A 22,678-nucleotide genomic window follows, 5' to 3' on the forward strand; every position below is an offset into this window, starting at 1 on the left:
TCCTTGCCGTGTCTCTCCTCTGTATTCCTCCCTCGCTCGACCACAGGAAGCACACCTAGGCTCCCAGTCAACCAAACACAACGCTGCCTTAACAGCGTTGTGATTGGTCTGAGTGCTGTGTTTCAGCCCCCAGACGATGACTGAAGGCCTGGGCATGTTCTCAGGTAAGCTGCGATGCAGACTGTTTGAAGAGCATGAGAAGAGTGCAAGACTATTTTGGGCTGTCCGAGAGGGCTGGCCAAGCAGTCATTGCGCACTTAGGAGGGAGCTGTGTACCGCTCTTCCCCCACCACCTCATGCAAAGCTGCATAAGAAGGAGAAAATAAATTGATAATAACACCAGTTTTTCCCTTTGTTTCACTGCAAAAAAGCAGTGGGGCGACACTCCTCCGCGGAGAAGCCACCAATGAATCATTCTGTATTTTCTTTCACAGAAGACCCTGCATATGCCAAATTGTGGTAAAAATCACACATTTTTCTCACATTTCTGTGAGAAATGTTGCAGAATCCGCAGAGGCATACAAAATTTCTACCGCCCATTGTTCCGATATTTCTCCTGATAAAAAAGGTGCTCCACGTGTGTAGATGGGCTTACCATCCGCAAAAAGAAAGGGCCCTAAACACAACAAGAAGACATCAAGTTTTCACCTTGGAAATGTGGTAGCTGCAGTTCTGAAAACTAGAAACCCATTGGAGTCTAGTGTGATGTGACGTGTAAATCTCAATATCTTTTCTTACTCATAATGCCCTGCAAAAGTCAAACGTTTGTAAAAATCAAACATTTTCCTCTCTTTTCTGAGAAGGAGGGATCCGATTCTGCAGGGATCCACAAGATTCCTACCACCAAGCTTGGGTTGAGCCTGTTATCTGAAATAAGGAAGGACTAACTCAGGGTCCATTTGAAACCTACAAGGATAGTCCTTTGACTTCGTATGGTCAGATCTCATCTGATCCTGTCGCAGGCGATAGGTACACAATGAGAATGCTGTTGTATGTATTGTGCGTAAAAAAGGATTCATGTGAATCCGATGATATTGTGAGACCTTTTCCTCAATCAATGTCTGATGCACTTGATCAAATGTCATCTACCTTGTGGTCCAAATGTGCTAATAATGCAGGTTGTGTTTTGACTACTTAACTCCATGGCTGCTAGAGCAATTCCCGCTGGGTGCTGAAATATTCAGAAACCCATGCTCCATGACGAGCTCAGGTCGTCATGAGTGTATGAGAGGTGAGCTCGTCATGAGCGTCGAAGGTGTTAACATGTTAACTTAAAGTGAATCTTATGAATAAGCTTCCTTGAATATTGTAGTACGTCCATGTCCTGAGGCAGAAGAGAGATTTCGTCCAGTCATCACTGCTTTAAAGGGAGCAGGTGTCCACTATACATCTCATCTTACCCATCAAAATGCCTGGTAAAGATATCTACCACCTGACACCTTTGAGGTGGTATGATTTAGAATCAAAGCTAAAAGCAAAACTACGTTTTTGGGGCTTTTGGTTTATCGCCCCTGCCAGCTCTGTTTTATTATTATGATAGAACATAAACATAGACCACAGTACAAGGCATATAGCAGGCAGAAGCTAAGGAGAGTCATTGAGAGCAACAGGCAGCTTGCTGTACATATCTAGCATCTTAAAGACAGAGCACAGAGAGGTAATTTAATTAGAAAATAATGACTGTGGAAGAAGGAGCAGACATACACTTTACGCAACGTAACATAATAACTGGGCAAGGGGGGGGGGGAGTTAGAGGTGTTGATGGAGCAGGGGAGTGACCAAAAGTTTTGTGTACCCCTTGTGAAGTCAAGTTCTCATAACCAGGACATGTATTAATTGTGTGAAGTGTATTAACTAACCAACAAAAAGAAAGCATACACAGAAAAAGTACACGTGGGAATCTAACTTGCTGGTTATTGCAAACCCTAATGTATTAATCATGTGAAAATAATATACTAATATAGTGCAGTAATGCTTCTAATTTAATAGAGCTATGCATTTACGTTTATTGTGAGTATTTTTGTGGCAAAACGAACACATTTGGTAAGTAAACAATGCATTTATGTCGCTTTCCGCTAGGTAACCTCTAACAGGGTGAAATTAGAATCATGGGTGGTAAACAGAAGGGCTTTAATTCTAAAATCTAACTTCTGTTGAGTTTGTTTCGTGTTAGTTCCCATTGAGGCCCATGCGGCCTAGCCAGAAAATGGCTGCTTTGCGAGACTCTGAGAAAGTATGGCTCTACGCATGCGCGACTGTGTTCGAGAGATGTTTGAACGGCCTGGGCCTGGGCTACTGATGTCAAGGTCAGCTTGGCCTAGAACACCGGACTGATGCCAAAGGATGCTCGAGTTTGAGAGCCTGGGAAAATTGAGGGAAGTAACTACATGATGTATAAACAATACAAGGACAGGATGATGAGTTGCAAAGTGGACAATTTTGACCGTATGAGGAACGTGGAAGTGACAGTGCAAATTTTGGACGATAAAGAAATGAGGTGATCTTCACCAGCCCTTCTAATGGACCAATGAGGAATGAGTATAGACCCTAAAGTTTCACATTTTAGTTAGATAGTTAGGGAAAAAGGGTATAAGGGAGCCAGCAGGAAAGAGAGAAAAAAGCTGTTCCTGAATTTATTTTCGCACCACGACATGCAGTCGGACTGAACTTTGGGTGCAAAAGACTTTTACATTTTTCTTGACTTTAACTTTTGATGGGGTATAGAATTGAATGCGGAGTCCTAATGGGAGGTAGATATCGAGGAAGATAGTCAGATTTTCAGAACCAGTGTAGTTTATTCCTGTCTTTTCCTTCAACGTACTTATTTCCTAATGTATGTTAATAAATGTCAGATTTATTGAAATCATTTTTTCCTCCTTGACTAAAAAATGTTTTAATAAGAAAATTACGAGCTCAATGTTAGATTTAGATAAATAAAGTCATGACAGAATAATTAAAATAATAAGAGAAATAAAGATAAATGGGAAATAGTAAATTAAGCTGGTCTTGATTTTCCATCAACTAACTTCTACCAGCTGGTCCATCGACGGAAACAGTGGGGTGCCTTAATGTTATTTCCTTTGAATCTAGAGAAGAGAACTATTTCATATATGCATATGTATATAATGTAAAGAATTTAAAATTTAGATTAATAGGGTGCTCCACTGTCCAGCAGCTCGCCTTCTAGTTTCACTGATCTTGGGATCAGTGTGATTGTGTGAGTGAGTGACTCTCGGTGCTATGGGCCCCACCGACGAGTGAAGTAAGATAGCTCCTGAGTAAAGTGAGATGAATTGGAGGGTTGTTTGAGAGACGCGCTGGATCAGTGTCATATGGTGAGCCCAGGCAGGTTTTAAAGGGAGCTGAGCAGGGGAAATGAAGGCAAAGAAGGTAGAAAAGAGAAAAGAGAGATGAGCTGAGAAAAGGAGAAAGAGGACGGGGTAGAAGGAAAGGGGGGAGGAGAGGGAGAGGATGGGAGGGGAGGTGGGAGGGAGAATAAAGGGCCGGGCTTCCTGGAGAGAAACCGTTGGGGCCCCCACTGGGGGCTGGGGGGAGAATAGCGATTTTCTCCTATGATGAGATTGGACACCTCATAAGTCTGTCTTAAGTCTGTCCTAAGCAGCCGCAGGCGGCAGTGGGAGTACCTGCAGGGCAGTGACGTGGGGAGGGGCAGGGTGGGGGGTATTAATGTATGGATTACAGAGCTTTCCAGGTAAGTAAACATTTAAATAAATAAAACGAATTTAGTTGAGTGCACTGCATCACCAAATGTGATGCAGTGCGCGCAGCGAAATTCGTTTTATTTATTTAAATATTTACTTACCTGTAAAACTCTGTAATCCATACAATACTACCCCACACCCTGCCCCTCCCCCTCCCCACATCACCGCCCTGCAGGTACTCCCACTGCCGGCCGCGGCTGGTCCTAAGTTTGTCTTGAGTCTGTCTTAAGTCTTCCTAAAGTTTGTCCTAAGTCTGTCTTAAGTCTGTCCAAAATTTGTCTTAAGTCTGTCTTAAGTCTGTCCCACTACTTTTGGTATTCACAGAATGTATTTAGTAGTAGTAAAGTTAGGATTTTGTCTTAAGTTTGACTTAAGACAGTCATAAGACAGACTTAAAACAGACTTAAAACAGTCTGAAGACAAACTTAAGACAAACTTAGGACAGACTAAGACCCAGATCTTATCCCAGATGTCGAGAACCATTTTTGTAGGTGTGGCTATGTACGCACTTCGAGGCACAGTATGTCTCGAGAGCCAGGCCAGGTCCCAAAGGGGCCTGCAAGCCACAGCATGGTTCATGTGAAACCAGTGTTTTTTTGCTTTCGCAAACTACCCATTCTGATATGTAGTGAAGGTGTGATGCACAGTACTACTCCAAGAGGATGAGTCAAGCAAGGCCCCCTGGTCCCTGGGCAACATGAGAAGTTTGTTGTAGAATGACAATTCTCCAATTATTATGCAGAGAAAATCTTGATTTCATTAAAGACAAACTGAGGCTAACATTATGCAAATTCTTTTATTTGCTGCCCAAACATGCAGCCTTTTAAAGAATGTAACTACATCATAATAAGTAGAACATTGAGAACATGACAAGTAGACTGTGCAGGCTCCCATCTTCCTCGTGGGCTGCGATGACACAGCTGAAAACCTTGAAAACTCCTGTAAATCCATTTAGTCTTTGATATTGTTTTCTGAGAAGAAAAGATAGTGTATAGTGAAATGCATAAAGACTATTAAAAGTAATCTATAGCAATGAAATGCAAAAGTAATATAATAATAGTATAATAGTAACACAATAAAGCATGAACATAATCAAACCCAAACCTCTCGGGGAAAGGAGGGTGGGATAATGTTAGCCTCCGTTTGTCTTTAATGAAATCAAGATTCTCTCTGCATAATAATTGGAGAATCGTCATTTCATTATAAGACCGGAGGCTACCATTATGCATGTTTAAAGCCATGTAGAGATACACTGCTAACATGCTCTATTGGTCTCAAGTAAAACTTGGAAAAGGTACTTGCATTAGACCATTCTGCTGCTTTAAGTATTTTGGGCAGAGATCCTCCGGCCCAAAATACTTTGCTAGCCATTGCACCCCTAGAAGAGTGAGCTCCAAATCTAGAAAGATCAACTCCAGCCTCATGCATAATCAAACATATCCATCTGGCTAGGGTCGCTGAGGATACAGGTCTAAAGAGTTTCACATAAGATAAAAGAAGTTGATCACAACCAACAGCTCTAAAACTTAAAATCTTATTCTCATAGCATTTCATACATTTTACAACACATAGTTTTTCACACTCATGAAAGATAGGATAAAAGATGGACTCAGACATTGTTTTAGTTCTTTTTCAGATGTCAAAATGGAAGCCTTCACATGAGTAAAATCTATTAGAAAGTTCTAGAGTTCTAATGTCCGATAGCCTTCTAAAGGAGATCAGACACAGGAGAGTAGCTAATTTCATTGAGATTCTTTTAAGGGAGAGTGATTCATTGTCATGCCAAGAAAGCAACAGATTAAAAATAAAGTTAACATCCAAAGGGATTGGTAACGTGCCTTGGGAGGTCTTCTTAGTCTAATACCTTTCATAACTCTTTTGATAAGGGAATTGCTACCAATAGCAAGATTATTAAAAAGAGAGTGACCAGAAGAAATTGCTGGTCTGTAGCAATTGATGGTTCCAAAGGAAAGACCTAGATCAAAGAGATGAGCGAGATAGTTAGCTACCTGTTGAAGAGGACACTGTACGGGATCCAAATCCCTTTCCAGGCACCAACAAGACCATTTTCTCCAAATGCCCTTGTATATTTTTCTTGTATCTGGAGCCCATGAATATTCCAATAAGCTTTTAGCTTTCCCTGAAAGGTCTGAATATCTTCCTGAATTCCTGATATCCTCCACGCAAGAATGTTCATCTTCCCTTCTAAGACTAGAGGGTGTTCTTCTCCATCTGGACTCTGGAGTAGGCCTAAGGAGGAAGGAACCAGCAGAGGAAAGTCCACTGCCAACTCCATCATCCCGGGGGAACCAAACCTGAGATTTCCAAAAAGGAGTTATCAGAATGATGGAGTAAGACTCAAGTCTGACCTTCCACAATACTCTCTGAATCATTGAAAAGGGGGGAAAGGCATAAGCCTTGATTCCTTCCCAAGATTGGAGAAAGGCATCTACTCCTGAGTCATAGGGTTCCGGCCTCCAACTGAAGTAACTCTACCCTTGGTGGATTAACCTGCTGGCAAATAGGTCTAATTGTATCGAGCCCCAAAGCTCTTGAATCTGAGAAAAAATCTCTGGATTCAGTTTCCAATCGCTTTAGTCGTGGAGGAAATGTGAGCTTTAGTCTGCTCTCACATTCTGTGAACCAGGGATGAATTCTTCTCTGAGGGTAATCCTTTGGTCCCAACAAAAATACCATATTCATTTGGCAAGATCTGAGAGATTGGATCTCGCACCCCCAAGGCGATTTATGTAGGAGACAGCTGAGAAATTGTCCAAGCGGATTAGGGTATTTGAGTTCTTCAAAAGTTCCTTGAAGCTCATAATTGCATTTAGAGCTGCTAACATCTCCAGGGTATTTATGTGGAGGGATTGTTCTTCCAAAGACCACCTCCCTCCGGTCTCTAAATCTTTTAGGCGGTCACCCCATCCCTGATTGCTCGCATATGATTCTAAGGTGAAATCTGGAAGATTCCCGAAGATAGCTTTCCCGTTCCAGGCTTGGAGGTTTCTCAACCACCAATGAAGAGCTTCTCGAACATCTTGTGAGAGAAGTAGAGTCTTCGTACCAGAGGCCCTTCCTCAGGCCCAGTGCTTTCGATCTTTGCAGACCTCTGTAGTGAAGAGGACCTGTGAAATGGCTTGAATAGAGGACGAAAGAAGCCCCAAGACTCTGCCTAGATCTTTTAGTTGGATAGATTCTTTTGAAAGGATAAGTGAAACTTGTTTTTTTATTTTTGTAACCTTCTTGTGGGGAAGGATTAGATTTGACTGAATAGTGTTAACATTGAAACTAAGGAATTCTAGTTCTTGCGAGGGGGTCAGAATAGATTTCTCCATGTTTACAATGAAGATGTTGAAGTAGATTCATTGTTATTTTCAAATGTTCCATAATTTCTAATTTGTCTTGGTACATGATGAGGATATCATCTAGATAAATTATTAAGCGTATTCCCCTCTCTCTGAGATAGCTGACCACCGGGTGAAGGACCTTGGTGAAGCACCAAGGGGCTGATGACAGCCCGAATGGGATGCACTGGAACTGAAAAAGAGTCCTTTTCCAAGTAAAACGAAGATACTTGCGGCACTCCTCGTCCATGGTTATGGTAAAATAGGCGTCTTTTAGGTCTAATTTTACCAGGCAGTCCTTTGCCTGCAAAATGTCCCTAAAAAGATGGATACCCTTCATCTTGAAGTGTCTGTATGTTAGAAATGTGTTTAGATATTTGAGATTTATGACGGGGTGCCAACACTTGTCCTTCTTTTTTACAAGAAAAATAGTACTTAAGAAGCTCTTTGGGAGTTCTGAAAGCGGAACCTTTATATTGGCTCCTTTGTCTAACATTTGTGAGATTTCTAGATCTATTAATTTTGAGTTCTCCTTGTCTAGAGAAATTATTTCCAAAAATCTATCTTGAAACCAGTTACAGTTTCCAAGACCCAAGGGTCTTGTGTGATTTAAAGCCAATTGTTTGCAAAAAACTTGAGTCTTCCTGCCACCTTGGAAGGGAAAGAGGGATTCAGACTTACCTTGGAAAGATTGATTTGTGAATCTTGATCTTCCGCCACGGCCTCTTGAACCCCTTCCTCTCTGGGGGTAGAAGTTTGAGCTGGATCCTCTGTAAGAACAATTGTCTCTTGACTCTTGTGGGTAAAATTGGCACTTGAAGTAACCACGGCTGACCAATACAAGAGAATATCTTAAATATGAAGATACAAAAAACAAAGAACTCCTGAAAAGGTATCATAGCTCAACAAATCATACATATTCAATAAGGGTTAGATCATAGATGGAAGGAGTACTTAGCTGTGTCAAAGCAGCGAACAAAAGAGGAAGATGGGAGCCTGCACAGTCTACTTGTCATGTTACCAATGTTCTACTTATTATGATGTAGTTACATTCTTTAAAGGGCTGCATGTTTGGGCAGCAAATAAAAGTATTTGCATAATGGTAGCCTCCGGTCGTGTAATGAAATTGCAGATGTCCCTTTCCCCAGATAAAGGAGTTTATGTTGTGTTGAAGGGGTAAAATGGCTGCCTGCAGGATAGGCGTGGGCAAGGTTTGGAATATGGTACAGAACCTTCGGTAAGATGGACATCTTGACTGCATTGATATGGCAAAGCCAGGATATGGGAAGCCGTCTCCAAAGTCTCAGATCCTCCAGAACGGATGGTCTATACTCTGACTAGTTGGACTGAAACCATGAGGACAAGAAAGGGTTACATTCAGACCCAAATAACGACTCAAGTGATGAGGCCATTGGAATGGAGCGAGTGATTGTAGTTTGAATACTTCCTGTGGAGGAAGCGATAGATTCAGCACCTGGGATTTGGCCATGTTGATTTTGAATCCTGAGAGCATCTCAGATTATTGAAGGAGAGATACTAGTGTGGGCAGGGAGATCCTAGGACTGGTTAATGTAAGTAAAAGATTGTATGCAATAAGGGCAACCTTGTGCTCAGTGACACCAGAGGGGATGCCCTTGATATCCGTTGTTTGGTGTATGGCTATCGCCAGTGGCTCCACCACCAGGGCGAAGAGCAAGGGAGAAAGCGGGCAACCTTGCATGGTGCCTCTTTGTATGTGTATGGAAGGAAAGAGATAACCATTAACTCGAGTCTGTGGTGTGGGGCCAGCATAAGATGCCATGATCCAGGATGTCACAGTCGGCCTAGACTGATTTTCTGCAGAACTGCGCGCAGAAAAGCCCAGCCAATCCGGTAAAAGGCTTTTCCCGCATCCAAGAATAGTAGATATGCCGGAATATCTCGGCAGTGGACTTTCTCCACCAAATGCGCTACCCGACGAATGTTATCCGTGCCCTGATGCTGGCATATGAACCCAACTTGATCTGGGTCTACCTGTCATGTTCCGCTTGTGCACTGTGTGAGAGGTGTGTGGATGATCTAATCCGGTCCGCGTTTTGCGGACGATGCAGCCCTGCAGACCGGAAGGACTTAGGTCAGCTAGCTTGCACTGCCGGGTGAGACCACATTTAATGTCAGAAGCAAGCGCTTTGCCTTGTTTGTCCGATGGACACTTGGTTGGCCCCAAAGTAGAGCCAACTGCTTCTTATATTGTCGAGAGGGTGCTGAGTGGTCCAGTCTCTCCAAAGCCTTAATATCCCTGCCCAGACCAGTTTTAACAAGCTGGGTCTGCCGGGTGCGGGCAATTACGATTGAGGTAGGGACACTCCAGGTGGTTGCCTTAAAGGCATCATTTAGGATGCCCAGGTCCATAAAGTCCCATTTCATCGCAGCAGACATCGCTCCTGTACCCTGGAAGGAAGCAGTACAACAGTCCAGATCAGGAACCTAGACCAGGTTGAAATCCCCTCTGATGAGTAATCGACCCCACTTCCTGCGATACTTGTTCTTTCAGGATGGTATGGAGGTATGTGTCCTGTGACTGATTTGGCACATATACGTGAAGCAGGGTGATAGGCTGTGCATCCTATTGGACTCTAATTTTAAAGTAACAACCTTCACTGTCCTTGCACCACCTGAGATTCAAACAGACTCTTGCTTTACATAGGATTGCAACTTCGGCCGTCTTAGATGGGGAAGATGGCCAATATTGGGTCGGGTATTTGGGATGGACCATGCGACGTGTATCAGATTGCAAAAGGTGTGATACTTGTAAGGAAATGACGTCAGGGTAATGTATGAGAAGGTAACGCCAAATCTTACGCCGCTTATTAGAGGCATTAAGTTCCTTCATAGTGAGTGAAAGAAATTTGATGTATGATGCATCAGCCATTATACGGAACGAGAGGGACAGCTGCTATGGCAGTGCGAGTATGTAGAAGCAGCCATGCCGGACTTGGAAGGAGCCGAACCTGGAAGTCTGAGTGGCCGTGAGTGGTATTCCTGGAGACTGTCCCCATTCCAAGAAGACAGAGGGTAAGGTGGAAGGAAGCCATGATGTCAGAGTGGTGTGCCTGCATTCAGAGTGAGTAGCACTACTCCCCTAAAAAAGGACAGAGACAGAAAGGAGCCCAGAAATTCCCCACTTCCATCCCGAAATCCCCCAAGGAGAGGACGTAGAGGAAAGGAAATTGTGAAACAATAACAAAGTTACTAAGAGGCCAACCGGGCCTAAAAACTCTATTCAAGTCCTGAAATGACCCATTTGCCTGGGCAAGGGCCATTCTGGAGAAGTCACTCCCCAAGGAAACAAAGTGAGTGAGGGGGGCGTGGAAGAGAGTTCCACACATTTTCTGGTCTCCGGCACCCGCAGCCAGCAAACATCAGGACGGTAGGGAGTCTCCCCATGGGACCCGGTTCAGTAATGGTGCAGTCCCGCAGGCAGTCTATTGCACGGTTGGAGGAGGCAGGCTCTGAGAAGGCCCGCAGGGACAAGTATTTTGACCAAAAGTCAACAGTCACTCGATGTGGGTCATCACTGCTTAACTCCCTTCTGTGTGTGCTGGAACAGGAGTAGCATTGCGCCGGTAATCATAGCTTTATAAAACAATGCTTTAGGAAGGCTCTGAGAGGGAGCATGCTGGCAGTTGTTTTACATCTTGCAAGGAGCGAAACACTCAGCGGTTGCCCTCCAAAGTAAAGATAAAGGAAAGAAGGTGGCCCCACTGATAGTTGATATTGAGGTTGTGTATTTTGTCTGTAACCGCCACAGCGACACAGCGTCCCTGGAGCAATATCCTGGAATACTCGGCTAGACTGCCCATTGTAGACCAGCTCCAACATACTTCATGCAGCTTATACGATACTCTCTTTTTCAGTGAAGAAGTGTACTCATGTGAGTATGTCAGGGACAAAGTCTGAGCTGCCCCGGGCCTACGCAACTCGGTGGGCTTTGTCCGGGGCCGGTGGAGAGGCATTATTGTCACCTCTAATCCTCTGGAGGAGGTCCACTGTGAATACAATGATGTCTGAGCATTCCGCCGCCCTGGGGATCCCCCTAATGGGGAGGTTGTTTTTCCTGCTCCTATTTTCCAAGTCTTCCTGCTTTAGCTGAAGGTCAATGTGTTGCTCCTGAAGTATAGCCATTCTACACCAGAATTTTTCCTGGTCTTCCAAGCTTGTTGTCCATCGTACGTTCCAGGTTGTCAACCTGACCCCCAATGTCAGTATCGCCCCTTCTAAGCTCATGGAGGCTAGCCTTGAATTGGATTTTGATAAAGCCAATCACAGATTTTATTTCCTGGAGGAAATTATTCATGAAAGCCTGTGTGAGAGGGGTGTTGTAGATTCCCCGGGGGCTGTTGCTGGAGGGGGTCTGTGGGAACCGGGGCCGGGGGCTGGACTTGTGCCACATAGAGGCAACCGGGTTGTCACTTGAGGAAGCGGCTGGAGCATCTTTAACAGTTTTGGTGCCATGCATGGCCAGGGGTGACCCCATTGAGTGTGGATAGCCAATGAAAGCCACAGGAAGGCCCTGAGAGGAAGTCGATGGCCGTGGTAAGGCTGGCACAGTGTCAAGGACCCTGTGTTGGCTAGGGGTCCACTCAGAGCCAAGACCATCTTTCACAAACTGATGTTAAGTTGGGGGCCAGGGAGGCATGGCTTGCCGAGCAGCAAGATGGCCTCTTATTGAGAGGGCTCTGCTGGCCGCTAACCAATCCTACAACATCCTAACATTTATGGGCTTGTAACCTGCTAACGAAGTGCAGTAAAAGAATCACAGAGGAGGCAGAAACCGGCTGCGGGGCGAAAAGGGATTCACGGCACACGGAGGGCCCAACGGTAAAGCCTGGAAGCCAAAGCAGCGATCCGGACACAACTGAGAGGTCGGAGAGTGTCGGCCTGCCCGAGAGCTGTACCAGCGGGGTAAAATAATAAGCACAGATCAGCTGAAGGAAGACGCAATACCAGCACAAAGGTGATATTGAAGATCGGCCCTGACTGGGCTAAGTTGAACTAAACATCACTGCCAGGACCCGCGGCTGTCCAGGCGTGAGGTGCGACCTGGCTGAAGCTGTGAATGATCTGCAGCGGTGAGCGGCAGAAGCAGCTGTGTCATACAGGCAGTGAGCAAACAGAGAATTCAACCTTACCTGAGGTGAGAGGTGCCTGCCGGTCACCAAGTTGCTTCCCAGACGATATGACACTGATACACACAATTGTGCGCCCGAAGGGGTGGCTTGCGTCCGTCTTGTAGGCCCTCCCGATAGGAATGGTGGGGGCGGACACGAGAAGATGGCAGCCCCGTAATTGCTGCTATACTGGTTCCGCCATAAGGCCTGGAGGGTTGAGACCAGAATCGCTGCTGTAGGAACGCAGTTGCAGCCTGCTCCGTATGCTGGTGTCGCAATAGAAAGGTGCACTGCACAAAGCGAGGTGCACACCCTGAACTCGGCCTCCTGCCGCATGGGCGCACTGGTGGAGGCCGCAGTGAGTGCGCATCGCTAGCTCTGAATCTGAGGTGGTTGCTGGACTAGGCTGTAATCACAATTCAGTGAGAGGAGGGTGACTGGGGCCAAGGTTCAGAGGCTGTGATTGAGACTGATCGGAATAGACCCTATAGCGCAATACACTCGAATATTGGACAAGAACATTGCTGGGCTAATCTTGCCAGGTGCACCACTGCTGCAGCAGGGTCAGGCTGGGAGCCCAAGCTTATGTAAGAGTCTGGGCGATCTGCAGACGAAGAGAGCAACAGCTGCAGAGGCACTGTGCCTCCAGCACAAAAAAAAGAAATAGCTGGAGCACTGGTGGAACCAAGTACCCTCAAGATCACTACAAACTGAAAAACTGAACTGCCTGGTCTGGTCAGGCACCACAGGCGCCATGGGGAAAACGAATCTCTGACAGAATAGCGACGGACAGAATATCGACCTACAGCAACATCGACGCTGGAATATTGAAGGCAAGTATATCGACACCATATCTACAACATGGTAAGTACAAAAATATCGAAACTAAAATATTGATGTTAAAAATATCGTAATAAAAAATATAGGGATTTTTCTGTAAAAAAAAAAGGTAAAATAAAGTAAATAGTACTATATATAAATTAAACATATTCACACATATTTAATAATGTTTAAAATTAATAAATAATACATATTTAATAATAAAACTTTAATTAAAATTAAACATACAATATATAATATATACTTACTTAATAATAATATTTATTATTTTTTTTTATTAATTATAAATTATTACCAAATACTATAAATTACAAATACATCTACACACAACATAATAACATAAATAAAAATAATTAATTATATTTAATCAATTAAAAACATTAAATATACTTTCAATATTTTAAAAGTTAATTAAATACAACATTATCTAAAATAATACAAAAAAAATGAAATGCATGAATAAATAAAAATACTATTTAAAGTCCCCAAAAAACTACATTAATGAAAACATTGGATAGCGTAGAATGTAAAATTACTATTCCCACTCCAGAAAATTAAACAGTAGGGAAAGCGTTAAATAGCATAGGGGTACAAATTAGTATTCCTACTCCAGTGAGTGCAACAGTAGGGAAAGCTTTGGATAGCGTAGGGGTAAAAATTACTATTCCCACTCCAGAGAGTGCAACAGTAAGGAAAGCGTTGGATAGCGGGTGGGTAAAAATTACTATTCCCACTCCAGTGAGTGCAACAGTAGGGAAAGCGTTGGATAGTGTGAGGGTAAAAATTACTATTCCAACTCCAGAGGGTACAAGAGTAAAAAAGCGTTGGATAGCGCAAGGGTAAAAATGACTATTCCCACTCCAGTGAGTGCAACAGTAGGGAAAGCGTTGGATAGCGGGTGCGTAAAATTTACTATTCCAACTCCAAAGGGTGCAACAGTAGGGAAAGCGTTGGATAGAGTAGGGAAAAAATTACTATTCCAACTCCAGAGGGTGTAACAGTAGAGAAAGCGTTGGATAGCGTAGGGGTAAAAATGAATATTCCAACTCCAGAGGGTGCAACAGTAGGGAAAACAGATAGCGGGAGGGTTAAAATTACTATTCCCACTCCAGTAAGTGCAACAGTAGGGAAAGTGTTGGATAGCGTAAGGGTAAAAATTACTATTCCAACTCCAGAGGGTGCAACAATAGGGAAAGCGTTGGATAGCGTAAGGGTAAAAATTACTATTCCAACTCCAAAGGGTGCAACAGTAGGGAAAACGTTGGATAGCGTAGGGCTAAAAATTACTATTCAAACTCCAGAGGGTGTAACAGTAGGGAAAGCGTTGGATAGCATAGGGGTAAAAATTACTATTCCAACTCCAGAGGGTGCAACAGTAGGGAAAGCGTTGGATAGCGTAGGGCTAAAAATTACTATTCCAACTCCAGAGGGTGTAACAGTAGGGAAAGCGTTGGAGAGCGTAGGGGTAAAAATTACTATTCCAACTCCAGAGGGTGCAACAGTAGGGAAAGCGTTGGATAGCATAGGGGTAAAAATGACTATTCCAACTCCAGAGGGTGCAACAGTAGGGAAAGCGTTGGATAGCGTAGGGCTAAAAATTACTATTCCCACTCGAGTGAGTGCAACAGTAGGGAAAGCGTTGGATAGCGTAAGGGTAAAAATGACTATTCCAACTCCAGAGGGTGCAACAGTAGGGAAGGCGTTAGATGACGCAGGGGTAAAAATTACTATTCCAACTCCAGAGGGTGCAACAGTAGGGAAAGCGTTTATTAGTGTAGAATTTAAATTTAACATACTTATACATGATTTTTATATTTAAAATAATGTATATTTGCATTTTTAAATAAATCTACATAATTTACAATTATTAATTATTAAAAGCAATTACATTTGAATAATTAATTAACAATAAATTAACAACAAATACCAATAAATATTAATTATTAAATATTACTCACCAAATAATAAATATTAAAGAATAAAATATTTTTCATTACAAACATTTTTTATTTAAAATTAATTCACAATTAAAAATTATTAAACAATATACCCAATAATACTTTTTTATAAAATATTGATTTCCAATTATTTACAAATATTTTCCAATTAATAAGAAATAATTACCAATTAAAAATATGAATTGCCAATTAACACAATTATTTACCTATAAAAAAAGGAATTACCAATTAAAAAAAATTATTTCTCAATTACAAACATGAATTACCAATTAAAAAAAATAGTTAACAATTAAAAACATGAATTACCAATTAAATAAATAAATGATCAATTAAATATTTAATTGTCAATTAATAATTAAATAAAAATAAATTCATTATCCATAACAAAAAAATTATAAATCATTAATTAATTACAAATAAATTACTTCCCACCCAATTACCCTATAAACCCACAACCCGCTACAGAAATAGAAACAAAAAATAATTAAAATTAATTTATAATTCCTAAAAATTAATAATTAATTTAGTATATTTAAATTACTTCCCACCCTATTCCCCTATAAACCCACAACCTGCTCCGGTACTAAAATATAACATTTACTTAAAAATAACATTAATTACCAATTAAATAAATAATTTATCAATTAAAATAATTAATTGCCAAATAATAATTAATTAAAAATAAAATAATTATCCATAATAAAAAAAATTAATTAATTAATTACAATTAAATTACTTCTCACCCAATTCCCCTATAAACCCACAACCCGCTACAGAAATAAAAATATAAAATTATTAAAATTAATTTATAATTCCTAAAAAGTAATAATTAATTTAGTATATTTAAATTACTTCCACCCTATTCCCCTATAAACCCACAACCCGCTCCGGTACTAAAACATAAAATTTACTTAAAAATAACATTATTAATATATAAAAATAACACACATATAATTTAAAAAAAATTAAATACTTAACAAAAACATATTACACATACATAATTAAAAAAATAAAAATAATACAAATATCGATATTAGTAACATCGAAATTAGTTACATCGATATATATGCTATCGATATTACTAACTTCGATATTACTTGTATCAATATAAATAAATTCGATATTACTTACCTTAGGGTCGATATTCTGTCCAACGATATTCTTGACATCGAAATTCTGTACCTTCGATATTTCCAACACGATATTTGTGTAGGTCGTCAATTAGGAATTTATATTTTGACTGTGTACCGGGGAAACACAACACCAAACAAACTAAGCTCTCCTTTAAAAACAAAAGGCTCACCTGCCAAACGGACGTGGACACAGACACTAAGCCGGAGCGGAACACGCGTGATGGAGCATACAATAAATGCGATGAGCTCCCCCACCTGTTGCTAGATATGAAAACCAGCCTAAAAACCATAGACAATAAACTAGATCTGCTAACTTCTCTGATGGACCAGGTCAAAAAACAGGTAGAAACCCACGAACACTGGCTAGACCAGCTTGATAATCGCTAATCTGAGGCACATGAATTTCAAACTGAAACTAAAGAACAACTGCTACATGTGGACAAACTACTCAATGTCATCAGGGCCAAAAATTGACGATTTGGAAGCCAAATCACGAAGAAATAATCTCCGAATAACTGGCATTCCAAAAACCACAGTGAACTCCAAGATGGAAATGTTTGTAGAAGATTTACTGTGTGATCTGTTCAGCCAGGCGTTATCTGCGATGTTCATAGTCGAAAGGGCCCACAGAACACTGGGGCCTAGGCCACCACTCGGAGCGTTGCCGTGGCCAATCCTATCAAGGCTGCTGAATTATCGAGACCAGGATACAATCCTTTGCCTAGGCAGGGAAAGAGGCAGCATGAACTGCGAGGGAAAAACCATTGCCATGTATCCAGACTGCACGGCAGCCAGATAGGAATTTGTGCCCATAAAACATATCCTGAGACAGGCAGAAATCCTGTACGCATTATTATACCCGGACAAATTGAAGATAACCTATGAAGTTTCGACGCACCAGATGCTTCACAGACTCTAAATCGGCCATGAAATTCGTACAGCACATAGTTGGCCGGAAACGTGCACCTCAGGCAGCGAGCGTTCTCTCAGCAGACGTTGGACTAAGTGACGATGATTGAAGTGCGGTGCTTTGTTTTATACTAATTCAATAGCATCAGTGTGCTAGTACTCTATTTAGCTAACTGTAGCCCTACTATTCAAAGAACAATGCATATGTGGTCCTAAGCCGGAACTGTCTCTAAAGCCTCACTAATGTGGTAAGCAGGTTCAGCTCAACCAAACCAGTGCGGCCACCCCGCCACTAGGCAGGGCTGTATGCCGGTGTAGTCATGCCCCCCAGGGAAATCTCCCGTTAATTATCCCAAAGACAGCGTTTGGGCCCGTTCACTGAGCTTGATTTTTGGGGTGGGACTGTGTACTCAACCTAATTCGGGGGGTTGATGTGGATGGGGGAAGGGTAGGGATTGTTAATGTTGTTAGACAGGACTGTACAAAACTATACCAGTCAAATACAAGTAGCAAGAGCGTCATGCTAACTACATGCACTACCCTAAGTACTCGTTCAAAATACCACATTCTTCCAGGTTCTACTAACATGCACTTCAATAGTGGCCACCAAGCAACACATAGAATGCTACGGAGGCCTCTAAACTATAAAGTCATTTCTACATGACAACCTATAATCTCCTTACATGGAACATCCAGGAACTAAATAACTACCGCAAGACCAGACTCGTACAGGCGTACCTAACTAGACACAGTGTTGACACATGTTTCATGCAAGAAGCTCATTTAATTAGCACCTCACACGTCAAACTGCAAACGCTGGGAAACAATATATTCCTCCATATACTCCAACTTTGCCAGGGGAGTGTCCATATTAATTAGATGAGGCATAGAATGGTCAACAACTACGAAACTTGTAGACCCAGAGGGCCGATTCGTGGTTTTAGGCTGCAGGCTGGGGGTGGTGAACGTTACTTTGGCAGCAATATACAGGCCAAATGAAGACATGCTTGACTTTTTCCACACAGTTTGGGCAAAGATAAATATGGTGGGACATGACACTATTATATGGGGTGGAGACTTCAAAGATTTGATAGACAATGACATGGATAGGAAGGGAGAGACTCACAGGCTGCACCCATGATCTACTACGGCACTCACTGCCATCATGGTAGTGGGAGGGCTGTCTGACATTTGGCGACAATGGCACCCGGATACTGCTGAGGGCACAGTTATCACAGCTCACCATAATGCCTGGTCAAGAAAAGATTACTGTCTGGGGACATCGGATGTAGCGGCTTGGTTGACTGTCATTAAACACCTACCACGTACTTGTCGGACCACGCTCCTGTCTGACTGCAGCTGACCATATGTATAGGACCCCCAAAGGTAAACACCTGGAGTCTTCCCCCGCACCCCCTAATGGATGCGATCTTCAGAGAAAACATAAGAGGGTATATAGAAGAATACTACTCTACAAACTCAGGCCACTCTATGGGAGGCATTTAAAGCCATAATACGAGGAAAATGCATATCCAGACAGGCTGGAGTGCTAAAGTCCATCAAGCAAACCCTTAAAAAATTTGAAACTAATATCAGAGTCCTACAGTTAGAGTATTATAGTACTTAGGATATACAATCACTGGGAAAAATAAGGGATCAACTTTCACAATATGAGGAAGAGGCACTGAGGGAGGTGAAATTCTTAGGGAAATATGCCCATGCTAGACGATACGGAGAAGGGGACAGACCTAGCAGAACCCTGGCACACACACTACGTTCCACCAGCACCACCGCATTTATAGCAGAGATTCTAGATGACAAAGGCGAAGTGATCACAGGCCCTCAGGGTATATTAGACAAATTCACAAGCTTCTATACCACACTCTAGACTTCCTCTTCATGCACTATACCTACTGAATTACAAGCTTATCTAGATTCAATAGAGCTGTTGTGGCTGGATAGAAGCCACAGGGCCTATTTAGATGAGCCCTATACCGTAGAGGACATCACACAAGTAATAAGTAGTCTCCCCTCTGACAAGGTGAGGTAATTGAAATTTTTATGGTCGATTGTGTCCCCTAACGTGTACCCCAACGGCTCCATGTACGAGTTCCAAGTACATGTAATTTCCCTCCACAACCGAATTTGAAGACGCAAATACATTTGCGTCCAACGTTAACATGTCCTCTATCAGATCCACCATGAATGGATTGATAATTCAGTTCCTAAGTATGCCGTGCCACCGTCTTTACATGGTGCACTTTCACGTTTTTCCTGGCTCTGCCGAGCTAGGCCCTGATTTCTGTCTTCACGTATGTCTCTACCTCTGAAAGCTGCAGCATGGAGACACATCCCTGACCTCTGCCTTACTTCCTGACAAGCGAGCGGTGCCCGGCTCGGCCTGGTCTGCCTGCCAAAAACAGTATTTTACCTTCAAGTTATCAGCGTAGCCAGCTCAGCTCCTCGAAAACACATTCCTGTCTAGTGATTTAGGTAAACATATCCCCGGCTGCAGAGCAAAGAGCAAGTCTTCCTGTCTCCGTGCAAGTAATTTACAGTTCCCGTTACCAGAGTAGGCCCGTGGCCCCGCACGTAGACACGCAGACACCTATGCACGCATTAACATTCAGTATAGAATAGTCTCTGCCCAAGTGACCTTTTCCTCTAGATTAAGCATCCTCCAAATACTAGATATCAGATATGTTATAGGGACAGGTCGATCTGACATGCCAGACTTCTGTCTCCTCTACTAGTGCTAAAGGCCAGACCCTTAGCTTCCTCCAGATGTACGTCAATCACACGTCATATTAGCTGCGCGCGCATTCAGGCCACAGGTTTCAGCTGACTCTGCAAGATTTCTCTAAGCATCCACCCACTTGTGACACTTTTCTGTGACGTTTCCAGAGCACGCCTCTGTGCACACCCTTGTTCACACCTTTTTGCTACGCACATGTGTTCTTATCATATACATTTCACTTGTCCCGCCTACTGTATTCAATGCCATTGTGTCATTTTACTATATATGTCATGCACTGTTAATAAATCGTTGACATCTTCCATGCCATCATTGCATACCCGAACCCTTGTATTGATGGAATAGATTTCCATGGCTCGAGTCATCATTTATGATTAAAGCCCTTATGACTCAGACACCACGGACTCTGCCTCTCATTTGATTGAGCTATTTCTTTACTTGTCCGAAATTATCTGGCAAACTTGTATACGGTAAAATATTTACCACATAATTTGGCGCCCGAACAGGGACCCTCCCCCACCCCACGCGCCGGCGATGCGTCGCAGGCTTTGCCCCCGACTACAGCTGTGACGGACCCCATGCGCATCTGCAGGTTTTCCTGTATCTCCCTCAGGCCTACGGAGGTGACGGAGACTGCGGTCGACATCCAGACGAGGCGGTGAGGAGTGCGGAGTATCCCGACCAGATCCCAGCCGAGAGAGCAGTGTCCGAGGTATCGAGAGGCCCACCAGTAGTGTCGAGACGCATGCGTAGTGCGCAGCAGCATCAGTGACGTCGTAGCGGTCCAGTCCAGTCGAGTTTCCGAGGCCTTCCGTTCCGTGCTTCCCGATGAGTACCGTTGCTGGGGACGCATCAAGACGGATGCATTAATTTGTGTCCGGTCAAGACGGGTTTGGGTACACAGATCCGGTCTGCACTGTTTCAGCAGTGTATCTGTACTGTTTAGCAGTGCATCCAGTATTCAGTTATCCAGTTATTGGTGTTCGCTTCGAAATGTTTCAATGTGTTTTAATGTCGTGGTATGAGTGATTGTTTGCATTTTCTTACTGTGTTTATTGTGTCTAAACCGAGGTAGCTATGCCTTTATTTTCGAAATTACGACAGATAGGAACTAGGAAAGGGATACTCGAAGAAACAGTTCCCATCCCACCCAGGGACACTCCTGGACATTTTATGTACCACAAGCACGGCTTAGATGCCATATTATACCTAGACTTGTGGGTGAATTATACGAAAGACTTAGCAGAGAATCAGAAATGGCCCGTTACAGGGACATGGGATGCCGAGTGCATCATGAGAGTAGAAGAAGCGTTATGGAAAAAGAAAGCCAGACAATCACAGAAAGATGCCATTGAACTATGGCGTAAAGAATCCCATAGACGGACAGAGAAGGCGCTCAGAAAAGTAGAGAAAAGTAGAGAGGATTCGGAAAAAACCAAAGAAAAAGAACTACTAGAAGAAGGACAGCTAGTCAGAATAGAACAACACGAAAGACAGAGTAATGCCATTAGGCAAGGACTGTATCCAGTCCTGGCCCAGGGCCTGCCCAAGGCGACCCCGGAAATACCGAAAGATCTGCCCCCTCCATTGGTTCCGACTAAATTACGTCACAAGACCGCAGCAGATATTTTCCTTTCTTCCTATTTAGACGACGTAGCTCCCGCATATACCAATGTACACGTACCACCTGTACCTGTACCCCCTGTTGATCATCTGCCCCCAGGTCCGCAACAGCAGACCCCTCCCGCACCGTTTCCCGCACCTGTTGTCACTTTCCCTATTGTTCCCCCTGGTATTCATCCGCTTAATCCCTTTGGGGCTGGCGCTGCTCAGGTTCCAACTCCGTTACAGATACCGACCCTACAGCCAGGTTATGGTCAAGCCTCCGCCTCAGGAGGTGCTACAGGAGGTTATCGCACCCCGCCACAGTTACAATGAATGACAATGAGAGAATTAGCAATGCAGCGCACACTTAAAGCAGCCCCAGCCGAAAAGCTTAAAGAACAGCTTACAGATTGCAGATATGATACAGTGCCTGGTAAAACAGGACCCATGTTGTTAGCATCCCTACGTTTAAGACGTGTTACAGATTACTTGGTGTTATTACCAGAAATGCCAGACCATCTAGACAATATATATCATTTTATTAGAACAGGAGAAAGACCCGAGTGTATTAGTGAAGCCATGGCACATCAGAAAGTTGAGACACAAGGTTTAATAATGCGATTTTTGATTAATTGTTTGATAAGGGAACAAGATCAGCCCAGCTTCCCACAAGAAGAGATGGAGGGATTGTCAAGATGGAGTCAGAATATTGCTGAGGGTAAACATGATAGAGAGAGAAGTATACATGCTATGATTAGAAAGATCCGTAAAGAAATAGTAGCAATACATGCCCGACGAGAATCTGAAAGGCATTCTGAGTCAGATGATAAAGAAACCTCAGAGGAGGAAGAACCGGAGAATCCGGCAGTGACTCAAGATACAATAGCCTATGTAGGTAGAACGAAACCTCCTAAACAATACCCATTAGGTAATCCTTTTGACAGACCCATTCGTTTAGAAAACAAGAAACGTTACCTTTGCCCGATACCAGAGCAATGTTCCCTTGAACATATATTCCAGATTACTGATAAAGTACTGAAAGAAAGAGTAGGTTATCACGAACTCAATACCTTACGTGACCAGGAACTAGCCCGGTCCGCGGTACAGTGGGCTGGAGATGACAGCATATACAAAGACGATTCAGTAGTGCAAACATTTTTAAGTCTCACTCCAGAAGAACAGCGACTAGCTGGTATATACATGACCCAACACCTTATTATACAGTATGAAAACCAAGCATCTGACCCAGGTCCGTTATA

Source organism: Lissotriton vulgaris, chromosome 5, assembly GCF_964263255.1.
Source record: "Lissotriton vulgaris chromosome 5, aLisVul1.2, whole genome shotgun sequence".
NCBI lineage: Eukaryota > Metazoa > Chordata > Amphibia > Caudata > Salamandridae > Lissotriton > Lissotriton vulgaris.